This window comes from Sarcophilus harrisii, chromosome 1 (assembly GCF_902635505.1).
Source record: "Sarcophilus harrisii chromosome 1, mSarHar1.11, whole genome shotgun sequence".
Lineage (NCBI taxonomy): Eukaryota > Metazoa > Chordata > Mammalia > Dasyuromorphia > Dasyuridae > Sarcophilus > Sarcophilus harrisii.
Genome location: NC_045426.1, coordinates 436,834,745 through 436,847,177, shown reverse-complemented (window position 1 = coordinate 436,847,177; position 12,433 = coordinate 436,834,745). Strand labels below are relative to the sequence as shown.

The 12,433-nt window shown below is 33.4% G+C and overlaps 1 protein-coding gene across 3 annotated transcripts in view; it reads right to left on the bottom strand.

The window, feature by feature from the left end:
- The window catches only part of PAG1 (phosphoprotein membrane anchor with glycosphingolipid microdomains 1), a 211,355-nt gene that overhangs the window by 173,469 nt on the left and 25,453 nt on the right, over window positions 1–12,433 (bottom strand). The window contains exon 1 of one of the 3 annotated variants that reach the window (XM_031946227.1): window positions 5,890–5,970. The exons of the other annotated variants lie outside the window; for them this stretch is intronic. The gene's annotated coding sequence lies outside the window, so the exon portion shown is untranslated. Of the gene's footprint in view, window positions 1–5,889; window positions 5,971–12,433 lie in introns of those variants that run through there. 3 annotated transcript variants of the gene reach the window in all.

Sequence of the window (12,433 nt, the reverse complement as noted above, 5' to 3'; positions counted from 1 at the left end):
TTAATGCTGAAAAATCATCCATGTATATATTTTGAAAATAAAAAGCTTTAATTTAAAAAAAAAAAGGGGAGGGGGAAAGATGGGAATAACAGACCATCTTATTTGTCTCCTGAAGAACCTGTATGCAAAGCAAGAAGCAATAGTTAGAATCAAACATGGAAAAACCGATTGATTTAAGATTGGAAAAAGAGTACAATAATATTGTTACCTTGTATATTTAACTTATAAGCAGAGTATAACATAGGAAATGCTACTGGAGTTAAGGCTGTTGGGATAAATATCAACAATTTCAAATATGCAGAATATACCAATCTGATGGCAGAAAGTAAAAAGGAATTAAGAAGTCGCTTAATGAGAGGAGAATATAACAACTAGCTTAAAACTTAACATTAACAAATAAAATGGCAACTGGTCCCATCATTTCCTGGCAAACAGAGAAAGAAGAAATGAACACTTGAATTATGGAGCTACACAAGACTTTTAAAAGTCCCTTGGATAAGAAGAAGATCAAATCAGTGGATGAGAAAACTAAGATAAAGAATTTGTAGAGGCCAAGGAAAATGCTGATCTAAATTAGGAGTTTGAAATCATTCAACAAGCATTTATTAAGCATCTACCAAGGCACTGTGCTTTGGAATACAAACATAATATCAAGGAATACAAATGCAGAAGTGAGACTGGTTCTGTAGTTGAAGTAGTTTACATTCAAATAGATTCAGAAATAGCTGAACAGTTATAATAATTTAATAATAATTTAAATAATAATTAAATAATAATTTAAATAATGATTTAGTATCAACAGGACAGAAGGTCTCTAGTAGAAAACCTTGAGGAATCTGTTTGGTCCCATGTTACACTCATCAAACATATTGGTGGAATAGTTAATAAGCTGGTTCTAAAAGGATCTAAAAAGACCAGAGAACTGGGCTGAATCTAATAAGAATAAATTCAAAGGGGAAAAATGTAGTCTGATACTTACATATAAAGTATCAATTTTGCAACAAATTATAAGGATATAAAAATTTCAAATTCTTAATTGAGCAGCAAGCTTTAGTTTGAGGAGGCAGTAACTATGGGAAATCCTAATGCTATTTTAAGCCTATGCGGTCTCCTTTTTTAAAAAATTGAATATGCTTGGCCTTGAAGGCCCAAAATAATTTGGAATGAACCAGCTGCATCTTCTTTGATGCTCCCTTCCTTTGACTACATTTTGCATCTGGCTTTACTCTACAAGCTGTTATGTTAACTGATAAGGCTTTGTACTGTTTGGAATGTATAAAAATTTCTCTCTGAAATTTACTCTTTGGGAAAATAAGCATAGTTTTTAATTTCTAGCCTCAGTCTTCCAGAAACTGAAGAATGAGGTCTTACTCATTCCAGTGCTAATTCACTTCATTAGAAGAATATTATTTTTTCTTTAATACAAGACAGGAACCCACATAAACCCACATTTAATCTGCATTTCTGTACATTTCCAACAAAATTAGCAGAAAGAATTAGGAAAATCCTATTTGAAATAAATGTAGAAAATATATTTGTGAAATCTATCTGCCTAGACATACACAAGAACTATAGGAACACTTCACACAAATACAGAGCTAAACAATTAGAAAAATATTAATTATGCACATGGGTAGGTTTAGTCAATATAATAAAAATGATCATTCTATCTAAATTAATTTATTTATTCAGTGCCATATCAATCAAGCTATCAAAGAATTATTTTGTAGAACTAGAAAAAATTGTAACAAAATTCATTTGGAAGAAAAAAAAAAGGGTCAAAAATATCAAGGGAATCAATGAAAAAAAAATTGAAGGAAGTCAGCCCTGGCAGTTCCAGATTTCAAATTAAATTACAAAATGATAATTATCAAATTAATCTGGTACTGGCTAAAAAATAAGAGTGGTAGATCAGAGTTATATACACAGTAACAAATTGCCACAGTAATCAGGTGTCTGATAAGCCCAAAGATCCAAATTTTTGTAGTAAAAAACTCAACATCTGACAAAAATTGCTGGGAAAACCAAAAAGCAGTTTGGTCGAAATTAGGCTTAGACTAACATTCACATCATATACCAAGATAAGGTCAAAATGAATAACAGATTTAGATATAAAGGGTGACATCATAAGTAAATTAGGGGAGCATGGGAAAATGTCAGATCAATGAATAAGTTAAGAGTTTAAGACCAAACAAGAGATAGAGAGGATTATGGGAAGTAAAATAAGTAATTGTGATTACAGTAAATTAAAAAGCTTTTGCACAAACAAAACTAATACAGCCAAGATTAGAAGGGAAACAGAACTGGTGGAGAATTTTTTTGCAGCAAATTTCTGATAAAAATCTCATTTCTTAAATATATAGGGAACTGAGTCAAATTTATTTCTTAAAAAAGGCATTCCCCAATTGATCAATGGTCCAAAGACCAATTTTCAGAAGAAGAAATCAAAGCTTTCAACAGTCACATGAAAAAGTGCTCTAAATCAGTACTGATTAGAGAAATGAAAACACACAATTCTGAGGTACCCTCTTATTACCTGTCAGGTTAGTTAATGTAACAAAAAAATTGCAAACATTGGAGAGGATATGTGAAAACTGGAACACTAATTCTCTATTGGTGAAGTAGTCCAACTACTCTAGAGAACAATTGGGAACTATGCCCAAAAGGATATACAACTGTTCATACCCTTGATCCAGCAATACCACCAACTACTTGTTCAGGATCCCAAAGAGATTAAATAAAAGGGGAAAAGACCTTTATGCACAAAAATATTTATAGAAATTCTTTTTGTAGTGGCAAAGAATTAAAAATTGAGGGTATATCTGTCAATTGGGGAATGGCTGAATAAACTGTGATATATAATTTGTGATGGAATGTAGTAGTCACTTAAATATTTATTGACCACTGACTATTATTTATTAACTAATATGGTATTTAATAAGGATAAATGCAAAGTTTTACACAAGTTTTTTAAAAATCCACTTCAAAAGTGCAATACAGAGTAGATGTGTGGGGAGACAGCAATTTGTATGAAAGCAATTATTCAGTTTTAGAGTACTGAAAGCTCAATAGAAATGAACAGTATGATAGGGTCATTTGAAAAGCTAATAGTATCTATTAGATCTATATCCCAAAGAGATGTTTTAAAAGAGGAAAGGACCTTTTTATACAAAGATATTTATAGCAGCTCTTTTTGTGATGGCAAAGAATTGGAAATTGAGGAGATGCCCATCAACTGGGGAATGCTGAACAAGTTATGGCACATGATTGTGATGGAATACTATTGTGTTATAAGAAATGAGGAGCAGGATGGTTTCAGTGAAAGACTTTGCTATTCTGATTGAGACAATGATCTAAGATAATTCCCAAAGGCCCCATGATGAAAAATGGTATCACCTCCAGAAAGTGAACTGATGAACAATCATTTTTAAATGTTTTCCATTCTCCTTTGGAGAATGAGAGGACAGTCTTTTGAGATAATGCATATCTTGCATATTCATTTTTTCCACTAGCATTTCAATATCAAGCCTCAATCTCTAACTTGACAAAGGCAATAGTGACAATTTGATGCCCTGACATCAAACCTAAGTCTTCTGATAAAGTTCTATTTACAAAATTATTTTAATTCTACTAGATGATCATTTGGCAGTGTGCCTTTTCCTAAGGTCAGAGAATCCTGTCATCATTTTCTGTGTTCTGCCATCATTAGTTGGTGAGTTCAGGGTTTGGTTACTTCAGGGGCACATGTGATCCTGAGATGCTCTCATAATTCAGCAAGATTCTCCATTATCAATTTCTTTTTCTTGTGGGTTATTGTTGTTGTTTTACTGTAGCAACATAAATAATTGTTCATGAATGAGTATTTCAATAGTGTATACTGATGAAAAACATTTCCAGAGAATAAGAAACTAAATCTAATAGTAGAACACACCAATTAATGACAAACAGCACAACACAGATAATGATCACAGAATTCCCTGACCTAATAGCACTTTATCCAATAACAACTGTGGATTAAAAAAAAGAACTGATTGCAGGGCCCTCTTCAGAGCTGACCACAGGTGGGTTTTCTGGACTGCAGGCAGATCAGGAGTGATGAGGCAATTGGCTGGTGGCTAAGGAAGAAGTAATCCAGCTGGAATTTTTTTTTAAAGAAAGAAATATTTGTAAGGATTCTTAACCTTTTTTTGTATATTATGGAGAAAGTTCATAATCTCAATTCATAATATAGTCTTCTAAGAATATTGTTTTTAAAGTTTACAAAGGAAACCAATTAAATTGAAATATGATATCTATATATGTCTATCTGTATATATACATACACATGTGCACACACATATACATCACCAAGGCAAAGTAGTTCAGTCTTGTCTGACTCTTCATGATCCCATTTGGGGTTTTCTTGGCAAAGATACTAGAATTTTTTGCCATTGCCTTGTCTAGACCATTTTACAGATGAAAATATTGAAATGAATCAGATTGAGTGACCTGCCCAGAATTACAGAGCTAGTAAGTGTTCGAGGTCAGATTTGAACTCAAATTTTCCTGTGCTACCTCTATGACTAATATGATTGATGCACAGAGTACAAGAGCATTATTAGATTGCAATGATTTTTATAGAATGCAGTAGTCACTTAATAAATGTTTATTCATCAATGACTATTATTTATGAATATGTGATTTATCTTTATTAAATCTTAGTCCTAGTACTAGTCCTAGTACTAAGACATTTTGTTCCTTGGAGTTGAAACCAGGTGGTGAGTGCAAAGATGTAGTTTCTGCTTTCTATAAAGGAAGACATTGGTGGAAGTTTGTTACTCTTCCCTTCAGCTTTCCAAACAATATAATCAATTTAATCAGAAGAGGCTGAGAGAGATGGTCAGTCAAAGCTTGAGTTAAACAGCAGGGTTATAATATTAGAGGAGATGAGTTTAACCTGGGATAGACATTTTTTTCCTCAGGAGTTGAAACCAAGAAAAGAAGTAGATGTCTAATAATTACTATTTGTGTCAGCTCAGGCAAGTCGAATAAACTTTGGCTCTGAATTTTCTGATCTACAAAATGAGGGAGTTTTGGCCCAGAGGAACTGTTCCTTCCACCACTCCATGTAGAATCGAATGAGAATGATTACTCCTCCTTAGGACTCTCTAGAGCACGGCTGAGGAACACTTCATGCCATTTCTAATGACACTTTCATTAAATATCTGAAACTAATCTAAGTAAATGTTTCACTAGGAAATGATGACATAAAATAGCCTGACTAGAGAAGCAAACTTTCATAGTTATTGTGGAATCTACATTTGTCAGTGGGAACAATTTCAAAATTAATTCTCTCTTATCTTCTGTGACACTTTAATCACCTCAGAAAAGTTTGTTTCAGTGTAGACAATGACAGTAGGGCAATTAGGCTCAGTGAATAGATTACTGGGCTGAATATCAGAAAACCCTGGGTTCAAATATGGCTTCGGACACTTACTAGCTGTGGGGCAAGTCATTTACTCTGTGCCTCAGTTTCCTTATCTGTAAAATGAACTGCTAAAGGAAATGGCAAAGTATTCTAGTACCTTTGCCAAGAAAAGCCCAAATGGGGTTGTGAAAGAATCCTTCATGACTGAACAACAACAAAAGCCAGTAACAATGCATGACAGCGTGCCCAGAAGAATAATGAGGAAGAGAAAAAATGTTCTTTTCATCAATTCTTCACTTCTCCATTACATTTTTGGACAAGCAGATTATCCTCTCAGTACTGATTAACTGTCAAGAGAGGATGCTTAACCTGAGCAAGAGAATCTTAACCCTGGAAGGCAAGTGAAAGATGAACAAAATTTTCATTTTACAGATGAAAAACTTTGTCCAGGGTGGGTAAGTAACTTTCAAAGATGCACTCACTGGTAATTAGTGTTAGATCCAAAGTTGGAATGTCCCGGATTTGATTTGTAATCATCATTTTTCAGTCACTCCCAACTCTTCTTGACCCTGTTTGAAGTTTTCTTGGCAGAAATACTAACGTACTAGAATGATTTGCTATTCTCCAGATTTTTTTACAAATGAAGAAACTGAGGCAAACAGGGTTAAGTAATTTGTTCAGAGTCACATAGCTAGGAAGTTAACTGAAGAATTTGAATTCAGGAAAAGGAATTCTTAGCTCTAGATCAGATACTCTATCCATTGTGTCATCATTGTGATCATAATTTATATATGTGTTCATAATGAAGAACACTGCAGAATGTATGAGATGGGTGTGAAATGTTCTGGCCCCTTTTTTTTCATGTTCCATATAATTTTTACAAAACTGCTTCTCTTTTTAATATTATTGGCTAGATCAAGGAGATACAATTTAAAATCAAAATATTAAGGGAGGTGTGAAAGATCATGTCGATAAATATGACAACAAAAAAGAAAGGATGTAATGGCAACAGAAACTACATTCACACTAAAGGAAAGTAGGTATTTTAAACAAATGTGTTCTTAAGCCAAGATTTAAATAAAATCTTCTGATTACTGTGATACTTTTAAATTCAGTTCTTCTACTTTAACATCCTTTTAGCCACCAACAATTTAAGAACCACTTAAGAAATAAATGATTCATGGCACTTGAAAGCATTCCAATTTTCTGCATGAAATAAAACTTTGGTTTCTAGGTCTATTGGTGATCTTAAACTAAAACTGGGTAAAAGACAAGATGAGAACTAGGAAGATCTTTTTTCTTTTTAAGATTTTTCTAGGAATATAAAGGAAGAGGAAGATACACAATTCAATGGTTAAAAGAAAAAGCCTGAAAACTATACAGCAGAATACAATGTTAGACTTTAGAAAAGGGATTCCCTCAATGCTTTCCCTTTTTTCCCTTACTTGCTTGCTTGTCTTCCTTCCTTCCTTCATTTCTGTTGACATGCTTTCTTTTTACACACTTCCCAATGTATTTATTTCCCTTCCCCTCCCCAAAAGCCATCCTTTTAAACAAAGAATATAAGAAAAGCAGGAGAAAAAAACAACATATCCTTTCCTTCCCTGGCCCCCCCAATCTGATTTTAAATGAAGTCTGGAATTCTCTACCTCTAAAAAAAGGTCGAGAGAAAAGTCTTTTTATATTTCTTTGGAGCCAAGTTTGGCCATTATAATCTCACCACATTCACTTTCAATGATTCTGTTGTTTCCATTTACTTTCTTGTAGTCATCATCCATATTGTTTTCCTGGTTCGGTTTACTTCACTTTATACCAATTCATGTAAGTCTTTCCATACTTCTGTATTTATCATATTCATCATTTTGTTAAGTTACAGTAATATTCTGTTACATTTATATATCACCATTTTTTATTTATTCTCCCAATGATAGATAGCTACTTTCCTTCCAAAAGAGTATTTGAGTCCAGGTCTTCCTGATTCCAAGGCCTACTATGCTGAGCTGGTCATATATCATATATGAACTATCCAACAACAATCAATCAACAAGTATTTATTAAGAACCCAACTATGTGCTGGGGGAAAAATACAAATGAAACAATCCCTACTTGGGAATTTGCATTCTAATGAAGAAAAAATGCATTTATAAATTTACCTAAAATAATAATAAACAAATGGAAATATATACAAATTAGTTAAACATAAAGAAGTTGAGAGAAGAGAAAGACTGCTAACAGTTGAGAGGAACCAGAAAGTTCTCAAGAAAATGGTGTTTGACAAGATTTTGCAAGGGTTAATGTTGAAAAATTATCCATGCATATGTTTTGAAAATAAAAAACTTTAATAAAAAAAAAAAAGAAAATGGTGTTTGAGAGCTGACTCTATAAGAAGGGAATCATTGAAGGAATGTGGGACAGCCAGGGACATAGCTATGGAGAAGCGAGTGATGGATCATCCTGTATGAGAAATGAAGAGAAACCTAGTTTGATTGAATAACAGAATGATGGAGGTAAAGGTATGCCAAATATAGATTATTAAGAGTTTTGAAAGTAGAAGGGCTTATATTTTATCACAGGGGCAACAAGAAGACACTGAAGTTGACTGCATAGGAGAGTCACATTGACAGATTTGTGCTTAAGGAAAATTACTTTGGCAGTAATATTTAGGTTGTACTTGAATGGTGGGAGTCATGAGGGTGGAAGATGGATTAGGAGACTGTTGCAATAATCTAAATGAGAGGCAATGAAGGCCTGATACAGCCTCTCATTTAAAGTATATATATATATTCCTGAACATTAATTCATTTCAGAGATGAAACAGAATATATAGATGGATCAAATCTTTCGACTCCAAAAATCTAGGGAATTGAGAAACAGAGCATATTTAGAAGACTAAAATATGTTTCAAGGGTCAGGAAAAAAAAATCTCGCAGAGATTACTAAAAATGGAAAAAAAGAAGACAGAGGAAGTGGTTTTATATCTTTAATGCATGAAGGGCTTTTTTCACAGAATATAGTGATCAGTTCTTCCTTATTCTTTGAAGACAGACCAAGAAGAAATGAACTTAAAATATAAAACACAAGGAACTGAACTGATAAGGAAAAAATTCCAGCTTATCAAAATTAGACTCACTATCACAGGATCTCAGAGACTTCAGAAGTCATCTCTTTCTTTCTCACTCTTAACTTAAAACTTAACCAAGAATTTCATTTATGATCTTTAAAAAAAATAAATAAATAAACCTCCACTTGAAAAGCTATAGTAAAAAAAAAGTTACTATTTTTCAGAATAGGCTTGCTTGGGGCAACTCCATAAAATGTTGAAGTACACAAAATGAAAGAGCTAGAAGGGATCTTTGAGATATTATCTATGGGAAAATGAAATACTGAGAAGGAGACTGTCCTAGACTTTGTGACTCCCAGACAAGTGTACTTTCCACTACCATTGGACTAGGTATTAGCAAAAGATATCATAGCATCTCATTATTATACTTTACGAAATTGTATGGTTAGAGAGAAAGATGCCCAGAAAAACTTCAGTCTCAGAAGCTTTAATCCTCCCTTAATTATCTCCTCATCATTCTGTCTACACTGGGGTCATCATCTGCATTGTCCATCCCTGGGGCCTCACCTCACCCCACTTTTCCTTACCACACCCTCCCTTTGCACCCAAACTTAGACTCTGGGTCATTTGGATCAGATAGGTGAACTTCATTCTGCCTGAACTAGGTCTCTATTTGCCCTTTAAATGTCCTCCCTTCTTCCCCAGAGAAAGTAAGTTCCCTGAAGGCAGGATTGCTTCTATTTGTATCTTTAAAGCTTAGCAGAGTGCCTAGTATTTAATTACACAAAATAAATAATTTATCTATTTATGGATTCTAATGTCTATATATTCATTGCTGCTATTTAAAGGAAAGTTACAGAATGTAATGTACTAAGAATTAAAAATGCATAATAATGTATTTAAGACACTATACTCTTAAGCACAAAAAAAAAATGCTTAATAATACTTTGCAAATAATAAGGAATAAATAAATACTCTATTGTTGTTGGGTATGGTCTCAGCTTGACACATTTTAGTAAGGTAAGATTACAAAAAATTTTCTTTAAAAAAATTTTCTACAAAAGCCTCTTCAACAAAGGGGCTTATATGGGGAAAATCTATGTTTTTGTCCTTCCTATTCCCATCTCCAATTTAGCACAGTGCCTTGTTCACAAAAGAAGTTAATGAATAGTTGTGGAATTGAATTTAAAATCTAATCTGCAATACCGAGATCTTGAAGGCTATTCATATCTGGAAGTATGAGCCAAACTAAAGAAGATTTGAAAATAGGATTAACAATGGAGTAAGGAATGATCAACACAGCATGAGAAGGCTGGCCAACAGGTTATGATTGTTTATTGACTATACAAACTATACACTAACTATAATATGGAGAAGTTGTAAACTCCATGGGTGGAGGAAATACCCATGCAGCTGAAACCACAGGTCCTTGTAACTGAAGTCTCTGTAAGGCACTGTGATAGACACTTGAATTAATAATGAAGGTGGCCATGTGCCAAAACTGCCCACATCCAGAGAATCACCACTTGTGATTCAAAATCAGCTATAGTTTAAGACATTTTCTACAAGAAGGCTATTTCTAGCCTTTATATAGCATCCCTGTCTCCTCATGGAAATGGAACAAAAAAACTCAAACACATCACCACACATTTGTGAAACATTTAAGAGTTTTGAGGCTTTTATTTTTGTGATCTGAAAGGCAGCAGAACTAGTTTTCATGGAGGTAGTCTTTTTAATTCTGTTTCTCACTCAAGGAATGGACCTGAATGGTTTCCAGGATTTACATAGGGTCAACAGAGCTATTTACACACACAACAGCTAGGCTATAAATAAATAAATAAATAGCTGTAGCTATAAATAAAAAAATTGAAATGAAATAAAAATGAAAACCAGACTTCTTTATCTCAAGTATCTTAAGAGGAAGACTATATGTGTGTAAGTAGATGCACATATATACATCCATACATTAAAAAACACAAATATGAATATATACATACGATAGGGAGGGAGGGAGCACTACTAGTTTGGCATGGAAAGATCAGATCTTTTGTCTTGAAATTCTTCCACTATTTGACATTGGTTTAAAGTGCTGAAGGTAGCTTATTTGCTCATGCCTTGGCTGCCCAGCAATTTATGCTGAGAATAGAAAAATAAGTTTTTTAAAAAAGGGCAAGTTTTAACAGCAGGCTAGAAAATTTGTGTGAATAACAAATTGCTTAGTTCCCTTTTCCTACATTCCTTTAACCTTGAAAATTGGAACTGTTTAACTCTACTTAGAAGTCCAGCTTTAACAAGGACTCTGGGACCAATCCACCTACACAAGCATGAGGAATAAGAATCCCTAGTCATCCCATTTTGTTTTTAATCTAGTTTAAGTAACTGGAGTCTGTCTGATATATCAGTTCAACTGGGACTTGAACCTTATCTTTCCCACCTCATGTTCAATTAAATTCAGTTCAGCATGCATTCATTCATACCATTCACATGGCAAGGCATTTTGACAAGCACTGAGGAAATGAACAACCAATATAAACAAAAAGCAGTCCCTACCCTCAAAAAGTTTCTGTTCTAGGAAGAGAATCATGAACACAAAATTATCAATGATAATACAACCACTACTTACATTTATCTAGAGCAGAGCTTCTTAAACTTTTTCCATTTGTGACTTTTTGCTCAAGAATTTTTTATGCAATCCTGGGCATACAGATATATAAAATAGGCATACAAATCAAACATTTACTGATAATAAGTTATAAAGAAATATATTTAAAAATTTGATATAATTTTAACATTTATTAAAGACAAAAACAAATTTGCATACTAATGAGATGGATGTTTGTTTGCTTATACATGAAGAATTAAATATTGGTGGAATATTTGATACCTTTCACTGTTGTCAGATTTTTCATGATCCCCACTGTTACAACCAGTTACAACAATTTAAGAAGCTTTGATTTAGGGCATCATGGTAAATTATTTTTGGTACATTATCATTTTATGATAAATGATAGCTCAGGTGGTCAAACTTAAGTTTTCAGCTCTCTTCATACATATATAAACCATCTGAACAGAAAAAATAAAAAATACTTGAATTCAGCTAGGCAACTATTTTAAAAATATAATAACTAGTTAGTAATCAGCTATTTGAATTAATTCAGCTTCTCAAAAATTACAGCAACCGGTTTGTATTTAGAGATACAGCTTGAGATATATCCAATACTATGCATAACTGGTATTACCTTGTCCATAAAAATAAAGGGTCTGAAGGGCCCAGGTCTAAAAGCTGTATTTTGTATATCCGTTAAATCAAAATCTTAACAAGGAAGATTAGTTTATAGGTGTGATGATATTGATTATTAAGCCAAACAACTGATCTATATTATGAACCCGATTTATGAATTTCATTCCTTCTAACTGGATCCCTTTTTTACCATTTTTTTCAACTTTCCTGATACTAATTTCATTCCTTGTCAAAGGCTGAGCTACTGATTCAGTCAACTAGTCTGCTGGGACTTCCATTTGCTGGGGACCTAATTGTTTGCTTGGATCCACCCAATGAATGGTCCAAGTCAGATTACCTTACCTGTCTCTGGGTATCTATGTAGTCTCTAGTTCTTAGCGACCCCTAATCTGACCCATCAGGATGACAAGCTGGATCTGACTGTTTGTCACATATGTAAGCTTGGCAAATTGCAAGGTTAATTTATGCCCAAGCTGTGCTCCTGGAAACCTGGCACTTAAGCAGAATTTTTGGAAAATGAATCATATTTTAAGTGTATGGAGGGAAATCTGTTATTAAAAGGACTCCTATTGTGAATCATTTTGAAGAATCAAGAGCAGTCCTAAAATATTTTGTGTAATGACTAATATTTACATAGCATTTTATAGTTATAAAGAACATTTTTATGCACTGATTTTCACCTATTGGACTTCCTTAGAGTAAGGTATGTCTGTGTGCACAATAA